The sequence below is a fragment of the Oncorhynchus keta genome, chromosome 4 (genome assembly GCF_023373465.1).
Source record: "Oncorhynchus keta strain PuntledgeMale-10-30-2019 chromosome 4, Oket_V2, whole genome shotgun sequence".
NCBI classification, from domain to species: Eukaryota; Metazoa; Chordata; class Actinopteri; order Salmoniformes; family Salmonidae; genus Oncorhynchus; species Oncorhynchus keta.
In genome coordinates, this window is record NC_068424.1 from 47,547,875 (window position 1) to 47,565,289 (window position 17,415).

A 17,415-nucleotide genomic window follows, 5' to 3' on the forward strand; every position below is an offset into this window, starting at 1 on the left:
GTCATACATTGCCATAACTGTTAATGCATACTGCTACGAGTGTATGTAAACTCTCCTCAGTCTCCAGCCATGTCTACTTATTTGCTACATTGACACACTAATCTACTGTTTTATTGGAGCATGTTTCAATGCCATACAACTCTCCTTCCGTGGCCTCCAACTGCGCTTAAATGCAAATAAAACTAAATGCATGCTATTCAATCGATCACTGGCCACACCTGCCCGCCCATCCAGCATCACTACTCTGGACGGCTCTGACTTAGAATACGTGGATAACTACAAATACCTAGGTGTCTGGCGAGACTGTAAACTCTCCTTCCAGACTCACGCATCTCCAATCAAAAATTACATCTAGAATCGGCTTCCTATTTCGCAACAAAGCATCCTTCACTCATGCTGCCAAACATAAAGCTAACCATCCTACCGATCCTCAACTTCGGAGATGTCATCTATAAAATAGCCAGGTCACAGTTGTAAATGAGAACTTGTTCTCAACTGGCCTACCTGGTTAAATAAAAGTGAAATACAAATACAAATCCAATGGGTCTACAGGATCTGTACTACTGAAAGCTGGTGTCAAGGTCGTCATCATCATCAGCGGCAGGATTAGTCAGTAGGACATACACAAGTTAGTGATTAGCCAACATCACTTTGTCCCCATCAATACACATTTAAACAAGGTACTTTATCCACCCATCGCCCTCGTGTCAATAGATCGTGCTGACTAACCATCCCACAAAATATCCATCCCCAACAGACACCAGTCAGTCACCCACACCATCCCCTCCTTACTAACTTAGATTTTTTCCAATTTAGAAATGAAGCTTTGCATTAACTATCAACTAAGCGTCCATAATACAGATAACTACAGTAGAAGATGTACCCTACTTATAAACACAACAACAAGACACAGACCATGTTTATGCCTAGCTCCAGTATATTTATTTGATCACCGTGGAGTCATGGTAAGATTTAGCAAACACTAGTTCCTGGTGCTAACTTTGATGTTGATGTTGCTGCAGATGTTGATAGGATCAGACCCTGTAAATCGAACATACAGGCCAGTCACGTTAGCCTATGCGGTAGTTAGCTAGCTAACGGTTAGATATGGTACGCTGTAGCTAACGTAATCTGACATAGCTAAAGTTAGCTTGCAAAGTTACAAATCACATCACCAGATAGCAGCTGGCTAATTACAATGATTTGCTTTGGAACATCTAGCCAGCATATTATGAAAGCTAGCTAGCTCGACTTTGGTTAAGATAAACAAATGTAGTTTGCTAGCTAGTTAGATACCTGTTAACTCCCATTCTCAAAAGGATACACTTTGGCAGGGGCGGCAATTCGTCCTGAAATCGTGAATTCTGTATATTGTGGTTTGCTTAAACCAGTAAATGTAGATGGCCTGTTTCCACCGGTAAGATTCAGAAATGCTTGCATTTGCATGTAGTGAGGAAATTATTATATATTAGTAACATATTAATGGACATATACAGTTAAAGAGCAGTGGTGAAATGTACTTTTAAAATCACATTAACGGCAGTTAAGGCTGTGGCAAAAACAGAGTTTTCTTTTAAAAATTAAAAGGCGTACTTGATACTGTAATTCCTGAAATGAAGGAATATTTTTCTGAAATTATGGAATGTTTTTCAAATGCTAAATTGTACTTTTGTTACGTTGTTTTCTAGCTCTCAGTCTCATTGACCACCAAATGCTAGCTAGCTAGCCACTTAATATAACGTGTTTTCTCAAAATGTATGTTAGCAATGGTAATTATACTACTCCAATCTGCCCATTTGAGAGCACTATTTAGCTACAAAAGTGGTTAAAAAAAAGTGACTGCATGATGACAGTGAATTCAGAGCCATTCAGTGGCTAGCTACACTACAAACATAATTTGACCAGGTTTTCGTGAAGCAATTGTAATGACAGTCCACCACAAGAGAATCCCGATTAGCAAGGGGTAGTATGTGTTTAATGTCATTGTGTTTTAGAAACAGTGAGGGGAATTTGCCAGTGGTTGAATGGGGATTTGGGCTTTCCGGAAAAATGTTGTTGAGGTTGTAACAGTAACCAAGGGGGGGTTGGGCTTATTGAAGGGTCAACTGAAGGGGCGTTATCATATTTAAGTGGTCCATAGAAAGAGTGGTCTAGGACAGCATGTATACTGTCCCTTTCCCCCATTGGCCATGGTCGACGTAAAGATAGGTGTTTACATTAGAGATGTCATGGTGATCACCTTGCAGTTAAAAGTGTGTTCTCAGAGTGTGAGTTTTCCCAGGGATGCTGGGAATCTCATGTTTGAATGACCCTTCCCAGCATTCACTACCAACCCCACCACACTCAGTCCCCCCTCCTCACCCCCTAACCTGCAGGCAGCCCGGCCCACGCACAGGATACAGCTAGTGTGTAAACTGACTTTCCTCAGCAGCCTTCATGCTCAATCTCTGGGTATTATCCATACTGGTCCGTGTTTGAGTTAGACATCTGGCAATGATGTTGCAGTCAGCACATGAGGTGGGAACCACTTTCTCAATCACATTTGCAACCAAGCATTTGCCTTACTGAGTGTGTCCCAAGGGGAAGCGAGGAGACCGTGTTTGAAAGAATAAAAAATACATTTAATAACAAAAGACAGACACTTGGTCCAAAAAGCTTATTTGAGCGCAGCTGGAAAGTCTTCACTTCCTGTATGGGGAAACATGCTCCCATGTGTGGGTGTGAAGGAGTGATTCAACCGTGATGCTGCAGACCACCAAGACCACTGGCCAGACACATAGTAAGGCACAACACAACGTAACCAGATACAGAGTACAGTGCAACACAACACATCTGGACACACAACACAATGACGCAAAAAATGGCACATCACAATCAGAGACAGAAGAGCACAACACAGTGCAAACACATGCAAAACACAGGATCAAACAGACAAATTAACATAGACCAGACAACTGTACACAGGAAAACACAAGACAAAGCATGACACAATTAGGGACAGAATGAGCAAGATCAAACACAATGTGGAATAGAAGAATGAGAGATACCACAACAATGGATGGAACACAACCTCAGATGATACAAACAAAACAGAGAAGGGACACGCTGATGGACAGAACACAGTTTATGACACAACACCACAACAAAGTGAGCAGTACAACAAAGAGAATACGAGAACAGACACAAAGCTTACTCAACACAGAGGGTATTGCCTATTCTTAATAGGTGTGCAGGACATGGTCCTGAACAAAACAAACCTCTCCAATTTTGTGGTCTACTCTTCCATTACGGAACCATGCTCTGAAAGCACTAGTGTAGTGGTCATACTATACATGAATTGGACATCTTCTAAATCACAGAACTAATATGGTAGCTATACATACGTTTACACATCATTGTCATCCTCCAGCTTTTTGTGGAGTTCTCTTTAGACAACAGAGTCACTCTCTGACAATGAAAATGTGGGGAAAAAATGAACCAATGTCCTTTTTAAAATAAACCTATTTTTCTATCGTTCCTCACAGAGTGACGAAACTCTCCCGAGACAAGAATCCTGGGGTCGGATTCACAAAACATTACTTATGAAAAAACGTAAGAAGTTTAAAGGAAAAAAATAGGAAGTTCATAAGATAGGAATTGCATTTACGAACTTTCTTAGGAACTTCGTAAAAATCTTTCTTAAGAACTTCGAAAGTATCGTCTTAATGTGGCATTGACATTAGTGACGTGCTGGAAACCAATAAATAAGCCTATGTGACAGGGATGATTGGATTTGGTTATTTCGTTATTTTTCACACATTATAGCCATCGGACTAGCTATATCAGAATCAGAAATGGATAACCAAGAAAATAGATTGAAGTGATGGTGGTGGAAATAGCAGCCAGGAAAAGGTTGCTGTTGGGGAGACTTGATAACTGCGGGGTCACTGCAAAGACCAAAAAGAGAGGATGGGCGAGAGTGGCCGAGTCTGTCTCTGCCATCGGAGGTATGGCAAGGGACAGTGACGCCGTAAAGAAGAAGTGGTCCGACATCAAGTTGGCTGCTAAGAAGAAGGGAGCTCAAATCAAATCTTATTGGTCACAGACACATGGTTAGCAGATCTTAATGCGAGTCTAGCAAAATGCTTGTGCTTCTAGTTCCTACCGTGCAGTAATATCTGACAAGTAATCTAACAATTTCACAACAACTACCTTAAAGGAAGTGTAAAGGAATGAATAAGAATATGTACATATAAATATATGGATGAGCGATGGCCGAACAGCATAGGTCAGATGCAGTAGATGGTATAGAGTACAGTATATACATGTGAGATGAGTAATATAGGGTATGTAAACATTATATAAAGTGGCATTGTATAAAGTGACTAGTGATACATTTATTACATCCAATTTTTTATTATTAAAGTGGCTAGAGATTTGAGTCAGTATGTTGGCAGCAGCCATTCTGTTAGTGATGGCTGTTTAACAGTCTGATGGACTTGAGATAGAAGCTGCTTTTCAGTCTCTCTGTCCCAGCTTTGATGCACCTGTACGGACCTCGCCTTCTGGATGATAACAGGGTGAACAGGCAGTAGCTCGGGTGGTTGTTGTCCTTGATGATCTTTTTGGCCTTCCTGTGACATCGGGTGGTGTAGGTGTCCTGGAGGGCAGGTAGTTTGCCCCCGTGATGCATTGTGCAGACCTCACTACCCTCTGGAGAGCCTTACGGTTGTGGGCGGAGCAGTTGCCGTACCAGGCGGTTATACAGCCCGACAGGATGCTCTCGATTGTGCATCTGTAAAAGTTTGTGAGTGTTTTTGGTGACAAGCCAAATTTCTTCAGCCTCCTGAGGTTGAAGAGGCTCTGTTGCGCCTTCTTCCCCAAGCAGTCTGTGTGGGTGGACCATTTCAGTTTGTCCATGATGTGTACGCCGAGGAACTTAAAACTTCCCACCTTCTCCACTACTGTCCCGTCGATGTGGATAGGGGGGGTGCTCCCTCTGCTGTTTCCTGAAGTCCATGATCATCCCCTTTGTTTCGTTGACTTTGAGTGTGAGGTTATTTTCTCAGTCATCGTTTGCAAACGTGATGATTGAGTTGGAGTCGTGCATGGCCACGTAGTCATGGGTGAACAGGGAGTATAGGGGAGGGCTGATAACGCACCCTTGTGGGGCCCCAGTGTTGAGGATCAGCGGGGTGGACATGTTTCCTACCCTCACCACCTGGGGGCGGCCCAGGTCCCAGTTGCACAGGGCGGGGTTGAGACCCAGGGTCTCGAGCTTAATGACGAGTTTGGAGGGTACTATGGTTTAAATACTGAGCTGTAATCGATGAACAGCCATGCCATGATTAAAAGCATTGTTTCGCGCGAATGCTGCCATTCATTAGACCATTCATGTGGACCAGCTGGAGGAGAAGGTGTCGTCCATCGTTGAGATGGTGGTAGAGGGTAAGTTCGTTAGCTACGTTAGCTAGCTAACGTGTAAAGACATTATAGCCAAAATAGCTAACAACGTTAAAGTTAGCTAAGTTAGCCAATTTCTTCTTTGCAAATTCACGAGATAGCACTAGCTATTTAAAACTTCTAGAATATTGTAATATATTGTTTAGGGAATGTTTTGCGAGTTTTCAGTCCAGATATCTTCAGCATATTGTGCAAACTGTACTGTGCATAACCATAAGTCTTCTCTACTTTAGTACTGGGTGTGTGGTCTATACAGTAGAGTATCTTCCAGTCTGTGACATTTCAAGCCTTTGGGCATTTTCCATCCACAACCAAAGTGTAAACAACATGTCACTGGAACACAGATGTATTCTACTGTAGATGCATCTACATGACAGTTGTTTAACATTCGTGAATTGACCTATTTCTTCATTTATTATTAGGGTCGCTGCATGAACAGATTTATGTGCCAGACAACAAAGATTAAATAAAAATACTTCACCATCGCGGAAATACCAGAAATGTTTTCCCACTACTGAAACTTGTCTGACACTGTGTCACAGTCTCTGCGGAAAATTAACTGGAACTGTGTTTATAGAACCAACCAAGTCTACATCCTTGTAGAACAACACCACGCTACCTTGGCTAATAGATCTTAGCTTTCCTGCAATTAAACTACTGACCCCTTCAGTAAGGATCACACAGAGGCCATCCTCTATAGACGAACTGTTAATTTCCTTGTGTGTACAGTAAGTATACTGCAGCTTCTGCCAAGAGGTCTGGACCTTCATGGCACAGGTGGTAACAGGGAAGTGTATGCCAGGGACGCTGATTCACACACCACTCCAGCTGTTCCCCCTAAATCGCTATACTATCATCACAGAACAAGATGTTAATTGAAAAACTACAGTGAAACTGATATAACAGCAAATGTCCATTGCTATATTTTCTCCCCTTCTTGAAACGCAACGCAATGGTGTTGGATTATCATGGGTAAACAGTGACTGATGTCTGAAGGGCCCTACCTCAACAGAGCTGTGTCAGACATCTTATTTGGGAAGCTGTGGGTTCTGGCTAGATCCTATTTCAATGAAACTGTAAATGATACTGAGAAGGCTAAGGGGAGGAGGGGAACTGAGGGTCTGGACCTGGTAAAAACCAGTGGTAAAAAGTGTGGTAGTTGTTGGATGTGGCTGACGTTTGATATCAGTTTAATGATCTCGTTTGCAACTCATTTGGAAAACTAAACGAGGGAAAAGGCTTAAAAAGCTTTAAAGAGGGGGAAAAACACTTGACAAAGTAGCTCTTATTCAATGTCTCATTAAGCGTTTGTCAAAATAAAAACTATTGTCCTGTAATCAAATGTTTGTCCTTTACTATCAAGGCCCCAGAAAATCTAGACCAGTGTCTATGACACAGAGTAAAAAGCACATCCAGTATTATCACCAGGCAATGATAATATGTTATAAAAAGACGAAGGGCAGAGTTCCAGTAAAATGACAACCGAAAACCCTTGGGGAACTCTTCCCACTCCTAGGGAAGATACCGGATGTAGAGGGTTAGACACTGACAACTTGCCCCAGTCCCCTACCCTCTCCCCCTACACCCCCAACCCACTCCACTAAACCCTCCCCATCTGGCAAGTAAAACACCCATGTCCCCCAACCCTCATCCCCACCTCTCAACTCAAACACTTGAGGGAATAGCAGACCCCCCCACCACCACAGACCCACCCCTTCCCCGTGAGAAATAGAGGACGCCTACACTCCTCAAGAAAAGGAAAGAAAAAGAGAAAAAGAAACAGCTGAATACAATTACAGCTCTGACTGGCTTTAAATCCCTCTCGTTTTCCATGGCGGCTTCCAACAACACAGCCGAGAGGGAGAGAAAAAAGGAAGGAAAAGGAGATTTAAAAAAAAGTTTGTTAGCTTGAGCATTAAAGCAGCTTTACACTGGGGTCAGGACTATGGGGGTCAGCTGACCCTGCTTTGAGGAATTTCAGTTTATTATTTTCATGTATGTTGATAAGTGTTTTAATGAGAGATACTCATACAGTGATGATGTTCTATTTCCATCCCTGAGACTCATGGGTAGTTTCAGTCATGATTTTAAGGAAGGAAAATGTCATTACACATAAGCTAGTTTTGTTCACTGTAGTATCATCAGCTTAGCGTTTATCTTTCAAATTCACACAGTCAAAGTAGCAAGCCAGATAAATTCACTCGAGCCAAGGACTATTTTTTCTCTGTTTTCCTTCGTGTGAAAGGTCTTATCACGTCTGAGAGCAACAGCATGTTTTCCTTTGCCCTCCTGCCCAGTTTGTATGACCAGAACAAATCCCTGACATGTTTTAGTTGGACCGAGGACAGCGCCAGAGGAAACAGCATTGTTTTCAATGGGCCCACTACAGCCTGAATAGTCAAACTGACTCTATTCACCATTCACTTTCATTGTGATACTGTTATGACGAATTCTCGCTGTCAATACATATGACCTCCTGGGATGCGCTTCACTTTCTTATGAAGCCTTATTACTCTGTTACGAAGCTTTTACGGAACCCGTCTATTTCTATTGTCCTCCAAAGAGAGTGGCTGGCTGAATAGCGGTCACACCCTCTCTCAGATATGATGCAGCTGCTTCTTGTAGTGTTGTTGAGTGGGAGGTGGGAGGGAGAGGAGTCGTGCAGGCCAGACCTGGACAGGATGTATTAGCCCAGCACTCCTCACAACTCATTAAGTGTTCTATGTTCTAATGACTCTGTCAGTGGAATGGTTTGCATCAATGTGGAGGAAGAGGGAGAGGTGGAGGAGGATGAGAAAGAGGGAGGCTTTGAGTTGCAGGCTGTTTCAGCCACCAATGGCATTACTACAGTGGCTATTTCTTGGTCCAGAATTATAAGGATGATACTAAATGAATCAATGGATTATTGACCACTGACTGGTAGACTATTTATATAATGTTGTGTTCTGACAATGGCACGAAGATGTGGCTTTTCAGTGTTGATCTCTATATTTACTATAGCTGTAGTACAAGTTAGAATGGCAACACTTCAAGAAGGAGAGCTAAGTGCCAGGTTTAAACCCTGTAGTATTTGTATTTGTTTTTAATTTAAACTTTATTTTAACTTGGCAATTCAGTTAAGAACAAATTCTTATTTTACAATGACGGCCTACCCCGGCCAAACCCTCCCCTAACCCGGACAACGCTTGGCCGACTCTGTAATCATTGTATGATCTCTAAAGCAGGTATACTAAATAATCTATTCATGAAGGCCACTTAAATACAATTATTTGAGAGAATTCTGATTTATTAGTACCAAATCTAAACAGCATTGGTGCCTGTGCTTGATTCCAAACACTTTTGGACTTTGGATTGAAAAGATCAAGTCATAGGCCTTATTCAATGTGCTGCAAAGCCTGTAGCTATAAGTTACCACACTGGTACTTCAGACCGTATGGGCTAGTGCCTGTGAGCCGCCTGTTTAATCAGATACACTGCATGTCTTCTGCATTGTCATAACGTGAATCGCATTTCTCACTTTGGCTGGCATGCAGGCAGCAACTGAGAGCCAGGACACGGCTGATGACAACTAAAGGATTCGTTTTACTGCCAGACAGAGAAGACAAGAGGGAAAGGGAGGGGAGAGGAGAGGAGAGAAGGCTGTAGCACTACAACAGCAGGGAGAACTCTCTTTCTATCCAACATACCAGCCCCCTGACACACTAAGAAAATCCCCACAATGTTCCAAACTTCCCTAAAATTAAACTTCCGAACGTCTTAGAATGGCAATTATAAAGCGATACATAAAACAAATTGGTACGAACATCATTTTTAAAGATCATTAGAACAGGCTATACATGTCTTATGTACATCCAAAACAGCTTGTGACAAGATGGTTACACATGATTAAAGAAAATCTGTGCTTCAGAGGAGAAGAGACAGATATGAGGAGTGAACAGTAAACCACATGTCCTGCTGACATCAGTTGTATCAAACAGATCCATCTGCATTACAGTGCGGGAGCATTGTGTTTTTGTGGCTCTACAACCTAAACCAACCCATTGCAAGAGCATTGGTATACCAAAGGCTTCTAGCATCTGACCATAGTCATAGAACATCAGTCTCAGGTCCACAACATCTGTTGGATGAAAGATCAACATGCCACACATGTCTTTGTTAAGAGACTAAATGACTGCTATAACCATACGGTATGTAATATGTATGCCAGCTCAATAACTGAAACATCCACAGTGATTAAGTCTGTCTGTGGGGATGTCAGAGAGTAGAGAATGTTGGTATAAATGTCTGCCTCTCTCTCTCTTTTCTACTCAGCTGACACAGATATAACTCATTGGTTTACAAATGACACATGCTCACTAATGACAAAGCAAAAAATCCTACGGGCCAGTTTCCCGGGCACAGATTAAGCCTTGTCTAGAACTGAGAAGCCTTTTCAATGGAGAATCTTTATTCACATCCTGTTTCAGTCTAGGACTAGGCTTAATCGGAGTCTGGGAAACCTGGCCCAAATGTATAATACTTAGATGTACAGTAGGATCTTAATTTGATCACTCTTTTGTTCCTGGGAATTTTCCTGCACCACAAGAAATGTAAATGAGCTTTTTGATTGACATACATTCACTGAAAACACTCTAACACACAATTATATTAACAGTATTGCACTTTTCATGTGGCCTACTTTTTAACCACCCATCAAGCAAAATAATGGATTTAACATTTAAATCCGGTTGCTGCGGGATTAGTTTGCTGTGACAATAGTCAAATTAAGATCCTACATCTTTTTGTATTTGTGTATGTGGTTAAAACAAAACACAGAGTTGTATCCTCAACTGAAGACTCCTATGACGTGAATGATGCTATGCTATGATAATGGCTCCATGGCTGTCAGTGGCTCCCCTGTGTAGAATGCGTAGAAGATTGATTCTGTAAAGGTCATTCACCAGGGCTGCAGAGCATCAATGGTTCACTGGTGAGGACCAGTGGTTCACCAAGGGTGAGTTGAGAAAGCTGTACAAATAGCCCCTTTAGCACCGACGCACAAAGTGTCAGTGTGTGTGTGTGTGTGTGTGTGTGTGTGTGTGTGTGTGTGTGTGTGTGTGTGTGTGTGTGTGTGTGTGTGTGTGTGTGTGTGTGTGTGTGTGTGTGTGTGTGTGTGTGTGTGTGTGTGTGTGTGTGTGTGTGTGTGTGTGTGTGTGTGTGTGTGTGTGTGTGTGTGTGTGTGTGTGTGTGTGCACTTGCGCATGTGTGTAAGAGTTGCACCACCTCTTTTGCCCTCAGAACATCCGTGTCAGTGCATGGACTCTACAAGGTGTAGAAAGTGTTCCACTGGGATGTTGGCCCAAGTGGACTCCAAAGCTTCCCACAGTTGTGTCAAGTTGGCTGGATGTCCTTTGGGTGGTGGACCATTCTCGATACACACAGAAAATGGTTGAGCATGAAAAATCCATGTTGCAGTTCTTGACACAAACCAGTGCACCTGGCACCTACTAACATACCCTGTTCAAAGGCACTTACATTTGTTGTCTTGTCCATTCACCCTCTGAGTGGCACACATACACAATTCATGTCTCAATCATCTGAAGGTTTAAAAATCCTTTCTTAACCTATCTCCTCCCCTTCATCCACACTGATTGAAGGGGATTTAACAAGTGACACCAATGAGGGGATCATAGCTTTCACTTGGATTCACCTGGTCAGTCTATGTCATGGAAAGAGGAGGTGTTCTTAATATTTTCTATAATCAGTGTATTCACTTGTCAACACACATGAAGGTCTACAGTAGCCTCAACAGCACTCTCTGGGGTAGCACCATGGTGTAGCCAGAGGACTGTTATTTTCCGTCCTCCTCTGGGTAAATTGACTTCAATGCAAAATCTAGGAGGCTCATGGTTCTCACGACATTCCATAGACTTACACAGTAATATGACGACATCCAGAGAATATCCTACAACCTATCAGATCTCTTGCAGCATGAACTAACATGTTGTTCACACAATCAAAGAATCAGAGAATTAATCTAGTAATGAAAGCATAAACTACAGCTAGCTAGCACTGCAGTGCAGTGCATAAAATGTGATGAGTAGTTGACTTAAAGAGAGACAGACAATAGTTGAACAGTTTTGAACAAATTCATTGCTTCAAAAATTAAGGAGAAGTAGCTGCGATAGAGATAAATAGCTATATTTTCATTTTTTTCACTTTCACTTTCTTAGCTAGATAATGCAGCTAGCTAATTTAGCTTACCAAACACCCGGCTCAAACAGAGAGGAATGCTATTTATGTTAGCTAGCTGGCTAAGGCTATCCAACACTGGAACTCTTCCAAGTCAGGGTAAGCTTTTGGTTTTATTAATTTACTGAAATGGAAGCAAACAAAATGGGGATAAATCTACCTGAATTTGTCTAGAAACTCTTGTTTGCAACTGTTCGGACTAATGATTACGCCATAGATCAGCTGGATGCCGGCAAGAGTGTGCAAGAAGGTATTGAATGTATCACTTTCTATCACCTTGATTAATCCAATTTGTCTCTCGACCTGTCATCCAATATGAAGTAGTAGAAATAAGGCCATGCTCATAAAATAAAATCATCCTCCCCAATCTGAAACAGCACAAACCACCATCACACATACACAAAACACACAATAGTGCAAGTCTGGCAAGCCATTCCATTACATTAAATACACAAAGTTAACTAAATTAATCAATTACCAATTAATCATTACAACAAAAAATATGTTAAGAAAATGGCATTATCCAGTTGTGGATAGACAGCCATGTCATTTAATTATTCGTAGTGGGATTTCAGTCCCAACTAATTGAAATTATACATCTTTCATGTCCAGTAGTAAATAATAGGCTCTATTAAAGCTGCCAAAAATGTATTATTCAGAAAAACTGTAAACGTGAAAGAAAAAGAAAGAGCCAAGCTGAAACAAAACCCTCTTACCTTCAGTGTACCAGTTCTCGGCTGTGTCTTGGCTCCTAAAACATGATCAAGTCTCAGTCTCTGTGAGTGTGTCTAGTTCTCTCTCTAGCTCTCTCACTCTCTCTTTCTGTCAAAGAAGTGCTCTATCCAGTGGTTGGTTGCCTTCAGTGTAACAGTCTCTAGTAACAGTCTCCAGCCAATTGTGTTTTTAAGGGTTGGACTAGATACCTCTGAAGTGCAGAACTGTAGGGTTTAGGGTTAATCTTCAGTGTCCTGGGAGTCCGACGGAGGAGGTACGGCTCTGAGCTCTCTGTTTATGTAGTCAAATCACAGCACAGGGGGTCTCCTCTCTTCTGGTCTGCTCTCCTCTGCTCTCTTCTCACACACACTGATAAAGCCAGCCCACTGCTCTGCGGGAAATAGCGAACAGAAACAAATACAGTCTCTCACCCAGAAGAGACTGCCAGTGCTCCTGATCCACCACTGCTGAGGCTTTGACACATGGAGAGAGAGAGAGAGAGAGAGAGAGAGAGAGAGAGAGAGAGAGAGAGAGAGAGAGAGAGAGAGAGAGAGAGAGAGAGAGAGAGAGAGAGAGATGTATTGTTAACTTCACCTGTTTATTATTTACTTCACTCCCTTTTGCATTGTTAACATGTGATTTCCATGCCAATTAATCCCTTAATTATCAATGAAATTGAATTGAGAGAGCGAGAGCGAGAGGAGGGGTAGACAGAGGGGGAAGACGGAGAGTCAAACAAATGGATCAGGTTGTGTTTGTTGTTCTAAGGTTCACCACCGATGTGATTTGTGTGAGGTGTAACTGAACTGAAGCAGTTCCGACAGTCACTCCTAGCAACAGGACCGGACTGCGTCTGCATCTAAGACTCAAAACAAGCACAACAAAGTGAGAGAAAGGGACAATTCCAGGAGAAAACATGTTTTGGCAAGCATGTGCTAGGCTATAGAAAATAAACTAAAAACAAGTCTTTCACTTTGTAACATAACCCAGCTTCACTTTCAGTATTAATCACCTCATCTACACAAAGTGTGAAAGAGTGAGAGAAAACAGCAGGTTTGTACTGTGCAAAGGAGCTCTGCTTTCAGTTTGAAAGAATATATCTCTCTCTGTGTTTTCAATGTCCATGCCCAAGCCTGTTTTCAATCTTGGCCAGATTCCTAATTTCTCCTCTCCCAGGATATGAGTGGATGGCCTGAAAATTCATAACGCCAGCCAGCAGCTGACTCAGGCCTTTCTTTCTATTAGAGAGGGCCTCCTGAGAGGGAACAGGGGGGACAGAGAGTTAGCGATGAGGGGGCAAATTGGACCATACTCTCCTTTAATTGTTTGAGTCAATGTGAATGCCCAGCAGCAGCAGTTCGAGGGATGTAGAGTGCCCAGTAGTTAGATAAGAGGGCAGTTACAACACAACACATGGAGTTCAGAGGGGAAAACTGCATAGTCTTCAGAACAGGAGCTGCCAGTCAGAGCATAGTGGGCCCCACCTCACAGTTTTATACTAATGCAATAGTAATCGACTGTAATACTTTAGAATATATATTATCATGTTCTCTACAAGCCCAAAGTGTGCTCATAGTGCAGTATAAACATTGCATAGATCGCTGCACTGCTGCCACTACCACAACATCAATTACTTAAACTTCTATCACTGTAAAATTAGCCCTCTGCTACAGCTGTTGCTTCTTCATCTACTGTACCAGATGTAGAAAATATCCTCATTTGAAATACCAGTAATAGTAACACCATGGCTGCTATACAGTACTCACTGTTTCCCCACATACTCTTATCTATGAGGATGACGGGAGCAAAGACAAACAGTCTAAACATCCTCCAATTAAAAACAGGCTGGCTATTCTTTTGGGACAGACCATCACGGTAGAAATATGTCAGTCTAAGCCTTATGACTGGCTAGGCCAAGAATGCCAATGGACTGACTGGCTGGGACACGCATGTGTTGTTGGGAGGCCTGGTGAATTATCGACAGTCATATTGACATAGCCTCACTTAAGGGGGGATGGCTTTTACAATGGCACAACAGTTGAAGGAGTCTAGGGAGTGGTCAAGAGAGGATATGTTTTGTTTTGTAGTTAAAGGGAAAATGTCAAACCCCATATATAATCAGGTATGAAGGTAAGACCCAGATGCAGACCACGTCGAATAAACAATAGTTTAATATTCCAACAGGGGCAGGCAAGAGATAGGTCAAAGCAGGCAGGGGTCAGCAAACCGGAGGTGAGGCAATGGTACCGGTCGGCAGGCAGGCTCAGGTCCGGGTAAGGCAGAGGTCGGTAAACCAGAGGGGGAAAAAGGTACAGTTCGGCAGACAGGCAGAGTGGTCAGGCAGGTGGGCTTGGAGTCAGGACAGGCAAGGGTCAAAAACAGCAGGGGCAAGAAAAGAGAGACTGGAAAAAGCAGGAGCTGAGACACAAAACACTGGTTGACTTGAACAAACAAGACGAACTGGCAACAGACAAACAGAGAACACAGGTATAAATACACAGGGGATAGTGGGGAAGATGGTCGGCACCCGGAGGAGGGTGGAGACAATCACGAAGACAGGTGAAACAGATCAGTGTGTGACAATATAGAAGGCTTAGTAGGGAAATAAATTACTAATTCGAGCTGGGATAAGGTGCCATGCAGTTCTGCCTACAATATATTGGTTTATGTGTGGATAGTCTGAAATTAGGCCATCCTCATCAGTAGTTACAGTAAGGGAGAATTATGCTGTATAAGAATGAATACTGGCCACAATTAAACACTTAAAGATAATTGTTATGACGTTATCAATGACTTGCTTGTTTGAGGTTTGTAAACGATCTGTGGGATAAACTTCAAGCAACCACATTTAGCATTGCATAATAAAGTATTACATAACACAGTAAGAATAGATAACACAGCATTTAGCGAGGCCCAGTAGGCCAGAGGCATCATGCCCATAGGGGGCAGATAATAGCAGAGATGCAGAGAAACATATTTAGTTTCTTTAAAAAGGACACCCACTCAGGATACAGACAGCTCAAGAGGTATGCTTAGACATGCAGAAAAATAAACATTTTTTACATCGAATTAAGCGTAATGGCTCTAGATAGGTTTCAGGTGTTTGAAAAATGCTAAATCTTCCACTTTACCGGTGTCCACCCACTAGCGATTCTCACGTATTTTGGGGATCATGACGCCCCGGCTGTAGGCCACAGGTTGCCTCAAGCTGTGACTGTCACTGTCGTTGTATGGAGGAGACCAAGGCGTGATATGCATACATTCTTCTTTAATTAAGAAAGAACACTGAACAAAATGAACCGTGAAGCTAAATATGAGAAGTGCAGACAGGCAACTAACATAGAATAAGAACCCACAAATACCCAATGGAAATGGCAAGCCTAAGTACGGTCCCCAATCAGAGACAATGATTAACAGCTGCCTCTGATTGGGAACCAATCCAGGCCACCATAGACCTACATATACCTAGACTTACAAAACCCCTATATATACAAAACCCCCCAGACAATACAAAAACTAACATACCCACCCTAGTCACACCCTGACCTGACCAAAATAATATAGAAAACAAAGATAAATAAGGTCAGGGTGTGACAGTGACTTAAGTCCACAGTATCTTTCCCTCTAGGAGGAGGCTGGTGAACATCAAAGCATTGGGTCTGCCTGCGGACCCATAACAACTCATAACCGCCCAGAGGCAGTGCTCCTGACACGTGTAAGTGTCTCCCAAGTGGCCCAAAGAGGCTAGAACTCTTTGATTACTTCCCCAGTTACACTTTATGTGTCTACAAGACGTACAGTAGTGAAATGCTATACTGTTTATGGTGGACTACTACACTTAACCACAGAGACAATTCAATCTACCTTTGAATTAGAAAATGTCAGATTCTTATTTCTGGCACAGAGCGAGAGTCAAGTTCCTTTAACTCAGCTGTCTATATGCAGTATGTTCTATTTAAAGCGTTTTGTGGTTTGAAACTTTTCTGCAGATGTTGGAGACTTTTTTCAGGGAGCTATAATAGAGTTTTAGACTTACCTAAAGCTCAGACAGTTGGCTTTGCTCAAAGCTTATGTCTGGAACCTGTGTTGTGCAATGGACAGACTTGCCTGTTGAGCTGAAGTGTGCATGTTTCGTGCGTGTGTGCGTGTGCCTGCTTAGCATTCCTGTCTGTCTGTCTGTCTGTCTGTCTGTCTGTCTGTCTGTCTGTCTGTCTGTCTGTCTGTCTTCCCGTCTGTCTTCCCATCTGTTTGTATATATGTCTGTTTGTCTGTCTGTCTTGTTTGCAGCAACAACGAACAAGATATGTGTGGTCCTACACAGTCCAACAAGATACCAGTGCTGAAAACACCCTCTCCACAAAAGCTCTACTTAACAGGCTATTCTTTACATTAGAAGTGGTAGAGAAAGTGGGATTTACAGTAGAGGTCGACCGATTAATCGGAATGGGCGATTTCAAGTTTTCATAACAATCGAAAATCTGTATTTTTGGGCGCTGATTTTTTTTCACTTTTTTTCACTTTATTTAACTAGGCAAGTCAGTCAAGAACACATTCTTATTTTCAATGATGACCTAGGAACAGTGGATTAACTGCCTTGGTCAGGGGCAGAATGACAGATTTTCACCTTGTCAGCTCGGGGGATCCAATCTTGCAACCTTACAGTTAACTAGTCCAACTCTCTAACCACCTGATTACATTGCCCTCCACGAGGAGCCTGCCTGTTACGCGAATACAGTAGAAGCCAAGGTACGTTTCTAGCTAGCATTAAACTTATCTTATAAAAAACAATCAATCAATCATAATCACTAGTTATAACTACTTATGGTTGATGATATTACTAGTTCATCTAGCGTGTCCTGCGTTGCATATAATCGATGCTTTAACAAAAGCGCATTTGCGAAAAAAGCACAATCGTTGGACGACTGTACCTAACCATAAACAACAAAGCCTGTCTTAAAATCAATACACAGAATTATATATTTTTAAACCTGCATATTTAGCTAAAAGAAATCCAGGTTAGCACGCAAT

At 42.3% G+C, this 17,415-nt stretch overlaps 1 protein-coding gene across 2 annotated transcripts in view; it reads right to left on the reverse strand.

Annotated features, from left to right (window-relative positions):
• pdgfrb (platelet-derived growth factor receptor, beta polypeptide) overlaps window positions 1-12,812 on the reverse strand; it is a 54,227-nt gene extending 41,415 nt beyond the window's left edge. Inside the window, exon 1 of one of the 2 annotated variants that reach the window (XM_035762757.2) lies at window positions 12,390-12,812. The gene's annotated coding sequence lies outside the window, so the exon portion shown is untranslated. The remainder of the gene's footprint in view (window positions 1-12,389) is intronic. The other variant, XM_035762749.2, reaches the window with a different exon arrangement.
• Window positions 12,813-17,415: the final 4,603 nt, after the last annotated feature.